The following is a 7,995-nucleotide window of genomic DNA, read 5'->3' on the forward strand; positions in this document are numbered from 1 at the left end:
ATCTATATTTATATCATAGCCCACCTCTTGGTTTTTTTCACAAAACCGTGCACACCCAAGTGCACTTGTATGGATACAAGAGAGACACCTATTTTTATTGTTGAAAAAGAAATTCCTCATTCTACTTGTACCACTTTCAAACTCAATATCCTTGATTTCCTATGCACTTATGTTAGTTTTCTGGGTACACATCTGTAGAGTTTGTGATCCATACATTTCCATTATCACTATAATAAATTGGGTCTTTTCTATCGATTATATTTTAGGTTGCAGCAACTGTTTTTTGGGTTCTTACGTAAACTGACATAAACAGAATTTCCAAGCCATCCCGGGGTTTTTTTTTTCCCTGTTTCAGTCCTGTTATAAACGCACAAAGGAAAAAGATCAACTAGTTTTGAAAAATGGAGAATATAGGATAAGATTTTGTTGGAGAGCATTTATAATTAGATGAAATTCGCGGTTTCGGTTCATTTTTTCTATATTAACCCAGCAATCTTATGAGCATTTTAAAGTTTTGTGTTGGGTTCTGCATATATGGTGGTTAAGTTTGTATACAAATATGCAGTATTGGAGCAAATTTTCTTATACACCCAGACTGCTGAAATGAATATGTTAGAGCTGTCGGTGGGTGATGATTACAGTCAAGTCAGTGCAGAATGTTTGAATGGCTCTGTTTTTATGCAATTTGTTGTTAATAGTTGTCAATATATATTCTAACAGTAATTACAAGTCTCAAGTATTACTCAAATGTATGACTTGAGATTAAGTATTCTTCATCACAAAAATTTACTTGCAACTCTACATTGGCATACGAATATATATATGTTTGTTGCAGCAATTTTTGGGTTGTTACCAAACTGATAATTTCAGACTTGTAAGGCAATGAAATATATATTTTCTGTTATAAACACACAAGAAAAAGACCAAACTAGATTAGAAAAATGGTACGATGTAGTATGGGTAAATTGTTGGAGACAATTTCTATTTAGATGAATATTTGTATGTTTCTTTTCATATTATATTAACCCACCAATATGGTGAGTTTTTTCAATATTTCTTGTGTTGGGAAAAATAAATGGTGGGTAACTTGTATACAAATATGCTTGTTATGTTCCTCCATTTTCTGGGTTGTGTAAAGCTGAGATGGGAGTGTTAGAGCTGTCTGTGGTAACTTATTTAGAGTAAGAAGGTGTGCAGGTTGCATATATGTTTGTATGGGTCTGTTTTAATGCTCTATTTGACCATTAATAGTTGTCAATATATACTCTAAGTGTAATTACAAGTCTATATTAATAACATGTATGACTTGAGATTATTTATCACACTTGAAAAAGTCCAGTAGCAACCCTACAGACACACACTTCTGATAATATTTTAGAGGCACCATATATTAAAGGGTTCAGCCCAAACTGATATACTCAGCATTTATAAGTTGCAAAATGGGTTGTGGTTTTTAGATATTATATGGCTTTCTATACCAATTTTCCTGTTATAAACGCTGCTAGGAAAAAGACCAACCATTTTTGAAAAATGCTGCTATTTAGTATGCAATAATTATTGGAGACAATTTCTAATTAGAAGAATCTATACAAGATTCTAGTTCATATTAGAGCCAACCCACGTACATGGTGAGTTTTTCCTACCTTGAGTGTTGGGAAAAATAAATGGTGGGTAAAAAGATACTGATATGCTGCCTTGGAGGATAATTTTTCTGGGTTGTGTACTGATCAAATGCATATGTTAGAGCTGTCTATGGGTTAGCTACAGGTGTGCATGTACGAAAATGTTTGTAAGGCATCTGTTTTTATGTCCATGTTGTTAATAGTTGTCAATATATGTAATTACAAGTCCATATTAGCAAGCTGTATGACTTGAGATTATTTATGTGATTTTTCTGCCATATTTACTTGAAACTCTACAGACACACTTCTAAACATGTTTTTAGGGGCTGTTATATCATTTTGAGTTCTTAGCCAACTGATATAACAGACTTTAAAACTGAATGGCCCCTTCATGGTTTTTTTTTCCAAGACAACAATATGGCTTTAAATGTAGATTTTCTGTTATAAACATACAGAAAAAGACCAACCAGGTTTCTGCATGTCGACTTTCGTATGCATATTTTGATGGAGACAATTTTTCTTTAATTAGACGAAGGCCTACATGTTTGTTTTCATACTGTTTCAGTCCTAATTTCAGCAGGTGATTTTTTCTACCTCTTGTGTTGGGTAAAAATATATGGTGGGTAACTTGTAACATCAATATGTGAAGTGGAGCATCAAATTCTGGGTCGTGTACTGCTGAAATGAATATATTAGAGCTGCCATACAGCCATGTTAGAACTTTTAGTTATACATTCTACTGGATGCTCTTAAAAGTAAATCAATTGCAATAGTGGTTGATCAATTGCATAATTATGCAGGTAGACTAAAGCTGGCAATACAAGTTATGATATGTGGTCATACATTGATAAGGTATTATCCTATCTCATAGACCTGATATTTGGATAGAAATGTTAAGAGTCTGGAACTTTATGCTCATCGATGTTTGAGGCAATTTGCAGTAGATTAGAACCATAGCACAAGGAACATTTCTAAAGTACATGCGTAAGGTATAATATAAGCTTTGATGTATTTACTTGGGTGTTTTGGGTTCAGCAGCGATGTAATAAACTGATAAATCTAGAAATGACTTCTGAAGATCATCAACAATATATGACTTTATATTAAATATGTACAGCTATACAAGTTGTATGTAAGTACTGCATGTAATTACTTGTAGGATAATTAGTTTCAGATGCATATATATATTGTTTCACCAAACTGAGTAACACCTTCTAGAGCGATTGTGTGTGTTTCTTTCAAACATCTTTATAGTGTAATTATTTACAAGCAGAAATATAAAAGTGCTAGTTTCGTGCTTAAGGGTGTTTTGCGTAAATGACTTAAAATCCATTTCTAGATTTTAGATTTAGACCTTATGTTTGCCATTCAATGCAATTGGTGATAATGAATGAAGAGTAAAGTTACAGGCCTACTTGAGTATTATTTTCTTGTTCAGCTTCTTCAATGTTTCCTATATTAAATTAATCGGTTTACATTTTGAAAATCTATATGGTCATTGACAGAATGGATCAGAGAGATTGAAAATTTAAAAGTGCTGGAAATGAATCCCCCCCCAATTGCTACATACGTGTTGAAGCTGTTCTACCCAATGCCCAAATGGACATCCAAGAACTGGTGACATGAACTAATTCTAAGTATAGAAGAGCAGGACAGTTGAACAATTGTTGATGAATGTGGAGATTTTCAATTAATGTTTAGGAGCAAGAAATGAGATCTATATACTTAGTAGTTTGTAAGTATGGCAGGTTTTGCAAGTAGAAATTTGTCCACCCCAATGTATATAGCCCATGACTGCACATTAATGTGAATTTCCCACTAGTGTTTATATTCATGAATGTGTTTGATTTATTATATTCCTCAGGATCAGTTTTTTTCATATAATGAAAGTAGTGAAAGAATTTTTCTCTATATTTTGTATATTTCTAAATTGGGTGTTGTCAAAACTATAAGTATTATATAGTAATGAAATAGAACTGGATATAGGTTTATGTGTGAATGGTTCATGTAGGAAATTAGAAATTTGTGGTGATGCCAATGAAGTTATGTAATGAATTGTTGTTAATTAATAACAATTAAATTACATAAATTAAGTGAAGTTCAAGGTATTAAGAAAAAGTTAATTGATTAAGGGGGCTAGGTAATATCATGATTAAATGTGAATATTACTAAATTTCCATCATTATATTTCATACTAAGTTTGAAAAATATGGTTATATATATAACAAATATATCAGGCGAGCGAGATAACGAGAAAAAAAAAATGAAATATAATTCATAGCAGCGGTTTCCAGAGTAATTGCAGCGATTTTAAATGCTGCCATTATCCTTTAACAACGATTTTAACTCACATCAGGTCAAGTAATCACCAATTACCATGCATGTCTAATATTTTCCCAGCATTTTTATTACGCTGCATTAGATTATTTGCAACAATTTCCAAAGAAATCGCTGCAATTGCTCTACAACTATTGCAGCGCTTTTACGCTAGAATCAGCACTTTTATTGCGCTAAAAATACTTATTTCCAACAATTTTTAAATAAATCGCTGGAATTGAGCCATTTAATAGCAGCGATCTTAACCTAATTCCAGCGATTTTAAGTGTAAATACAGTGACTTTTAATGCTGCCATTAAACATTAATAGCGATTTCTTAGACATGTTGCATTCTCAATTTGCAACAGTTTTTGATATTTGCAGCGATTTTTGGTGTATTATCAGCAGATAAATAACGCTGCAATTAACTATTTCCAACAATTTTTACTTAAAGTGCTGCTATTTTACCATCAATTCCAGCACTTTTGATAGTAATTGCAGTGATTTTTAATGCTGGAATTACTTCTTTGCAACAATTTTTCAGACAATATAGCGAATTATCAACGGTTTTTTATCTAATTGCAGCGGTTTTAGATGTATTTTCAGCGTCTAAAATACGCTGAAAATAGATATTTGCAACAATTTCGATTATATTCGCCGTAATTTTGTAGAGTAATTGCAGTGATTTATTGAGTATTTACAAGGATTTAATATGCTGTAATATAGGTTTCTCAGCGATATGTCTTTATGGGCTTGGTAGTAGTTGCAGCGATTTTGGGAGGAGTAGCAACGAAAAAAAAGCGTTGTGAAAATGGTTATCAACAACGATATATTTTGTTTCGCTGCTTTAGGCAAAAAAGACGCGATAATAGCGGCGATTGGGCAAGGAATTTAAAAGCGCTGGAAAGGAGTATATGCAGCAATTTATATGTGTATTTCCAGCGATTTTAAGCGCTGGAAATGACCTAATTTCTTGTAGTGGCAATCTAATAGAAGCCTTATTTTGACAAGAAATATAGTATTATTCTATATTTGACGAGAAATTGATATATAGAGTTTTATAATAAAAATAATTTTACAGTCTGACATACATGATATATATGTATATAATACATCAAATCACGTTAGTTTAAAAATTTATTTTTATATGATCTTTTTGAAATTAAAATAGTTTCAAAAGAGCCAAAAGGTTATATGACACTATTACGCCTAATGTACCATCAAGATTCAAAATTAAATATACATATAAAGCTTATTATATATTAAACTTAGTTGTATGAAAGCAAAACATTATTGTTTTATATATTCTAAATGTTGATGCCATTAATTTTACAATATTGGCCGGACTGGTGAAGACTGGTGAATAGGGCTGTAAATGAACCAGTCTGTTCGATAACTCGCTCGGTTAAACTCGAATTGAATTCGACTCGTGAAAAAAAAAAAAAAAAACTCGTTCGTTAAAGCAAATACTCGCTCGATTTGTAAATGACACATACTCGACAAAACTCGACTCGACTCGACTAAGACTCGTTTAGGCTCGCTCGTTTATGCTCGAGTCGACTCGTTAGCTTGACTCGATTAAAACTCATTCTTATATTAATAAATATATATATACACCTATGCATGTATATATGTATTAGCTAATAATATAAGCATACCACTTTTATAATTAAATATATAATATGTATTCTAATTACTTATATCTATATAGTAAATATACTTCATAAGTATATTTTATAATTTGTATAATAATTAGTTGATAAAATTTAATAATTTCATATACTAGTATGTGGAAACCATATATGAAATAGATATATTCTATCATATTAAGTGTATGTATTAATAATATATGTAGCCATATAATATATTGTTATTTTAGATAAATATCAATTAGTTAGATATTAATTATTTATAAATTTTTAAAAATTTTATAATTTAATAGAGGTTCTACTTGTTAGTTGTATAAATTCAATATTAATTCTTTTTTATTTATTTATTTAATTTATTAATTATTAAATTTTATTAAAAAAAACAATTTAAGCTCGAACTCGAGTTTGACTCGACTCGAACTCGTTTGTGGGACGAGCTCGAACTCGAAGTTGAGTTAAGATTTTAACTTATTGAGTCGAATTCGAACAAAAATTTTAAAAAAAATCTCAAATTCAAATTGTGACGCCCCCAAAATCCCCACGCCCGAACAGGGGGAAATTGAGACGTCCGGATGGTGACAACCCGGGTCACCACCCCAACGACGGGTGCCGAGTGTGTGCAAGGCAGCAAAAGTGTACAGAGAAACACGCAGCGGATAAGAAAGTCATAACTAAGTACCAGAATTTTTCTTAACATAATACAGGCTGTTTAAAACGTACATAGATAAAATATTACATATACCACAAATACAGTTTTAAACAAATAAAAAGATAACATCAGCAACCCGGCGGAGCCGCATCCTCGGGCTCAGCCTCTTCCTCCTCAACCTCATCTCCTGCACCAAAAGCTACGGAACCACGAATGGTACCGCAGGTAAGTAAAACCCAAACACTACCAGATAAAAACACATATAACTCAAACAAGATGCATGAAACATGCCCAATGCACAAACCCGTAAAACACAAGTTTTCCACGCACGCCAAAAGACACATTTGACATCTCAAACCATTATCCAATTTTAACCGTATGCACCATGACCTCCCCTAGGGGTCATCCGCACACCCTGGCTCCAGTGTCACACCGCAGAGTACCGCCACGCATGTGACACCCAACGAGCGATGCCCAGTTCCGCGCCCCGCGCGTGCGTAGCCAAGCATCCTCTAGCCCTCGCCAGCGAAGGGCCACGGAGTCGGTGAGTAGGCCGATGCCCGGTTCCGCGCCCGGCGCGTTCGTAGCCAAGCACCCCCTAGTCCCGCTCCCATTATCGCTTTCGATAACTCAGGGGACATCACTCAGTTTATTCCGCTCCCGAGTGACCAGAGGAGCTCCACCGAGATAATAACCCATCCCGGCTTGGGCTCGTGATACCCACGCACCCGCAACACACTCACGCCAAAACACAGGCTTTTCTCATAAACCCACAACACACGTGCATGCACCATGTAATGCCATAACAATGCACAATAAAATAATCCAACAATCATAAATCAAATAAACAAGCAACTCCGTCCTCCATCCATCCGACCCCCGAAACTCCTCGGACTCAGTCCGGAATCAACAACCAACAACAGTAAATAATTGAATGAGCAATATATATTTAAATCTGAAAGTAGGGTTTGGAAAATACTTACAGCGCTATACGGCAATTTTAGAAAACACGAGGCGTTGCAAACGGCGGAAAAACAGCAACGTCACAGTGAAATTTCACTGTGGCCGTGGGTCCGAAAAACCCACTTTTGAACGGGGACAAACTAAGACACGGGATTGATAGGGAATGGTCTAGAGGTGGTTGTGAAGCTATTGGAAGTGACGGACGGCCGTGGGTGGCGGCGGAATGGCCGGAAATGGCCGGATTACCCAAAACGGAAACTAAGCTCGTAGGAGCTGTTCCGGTGGTCGTTGGAGGCCGGAAATAGGTGGGTTAGGACGGCAAGGAGTCGGTGATGAAGTGGTGAAGAAATGGTGGCCGGAGGTGGAGCGACGGCGGCGGATCGGAGCAAAATCCGTGCGCCCTTTGGAAGCTTTTTCCGGCCAAATGGCCGGCCGGTTGGGGGTGGGTTTTGGAGGGAAGGTAGACCGGAAGGAGAGGAAGAGAATGGGACCGGTGGGAGGCCGAACGGTGGCCGGACGGCGGCGGTAGGGCTTAGGGAAGGTGACGCCGGCGTAGGGAGAGAGAGAGAAGAGAGAGAGAGCACGGGGGGGGGGGGTCCGAGTCGAGCGGGAGAGAGGAGAGAGAAAAGAAAGAGAAAAAAGAAAAAAAAGAAGAAAAAAGAAAAGAAGGGAAAAAGAAAAAAGGAAAAAGAGAAAAAGAAAAAAAAGATGTGAAAAGAAATGAGGTCCAGTCCTCACTCCGGGAAAAAGAAACAAACCGCCAAAAAGATTAAAACCACAAAAACAACTAAAAGAA

This window comes from Carya illinoinensis, chromosome 11, assembly GCF_018687715.1.
Source record: "Carya illinoinensis cultivar Pawnee chromosome 11, C.illinoinensisPawnee_v1, whole genome shotgun sequence".
NCBI classification, from domain to species: domain Eukaryota; kingdom Viridiplantae; phylum Streptophyta; class Magnoliopsida; order Fagales; family Juglandaceae; genus Carya; species Carya illinoinensis.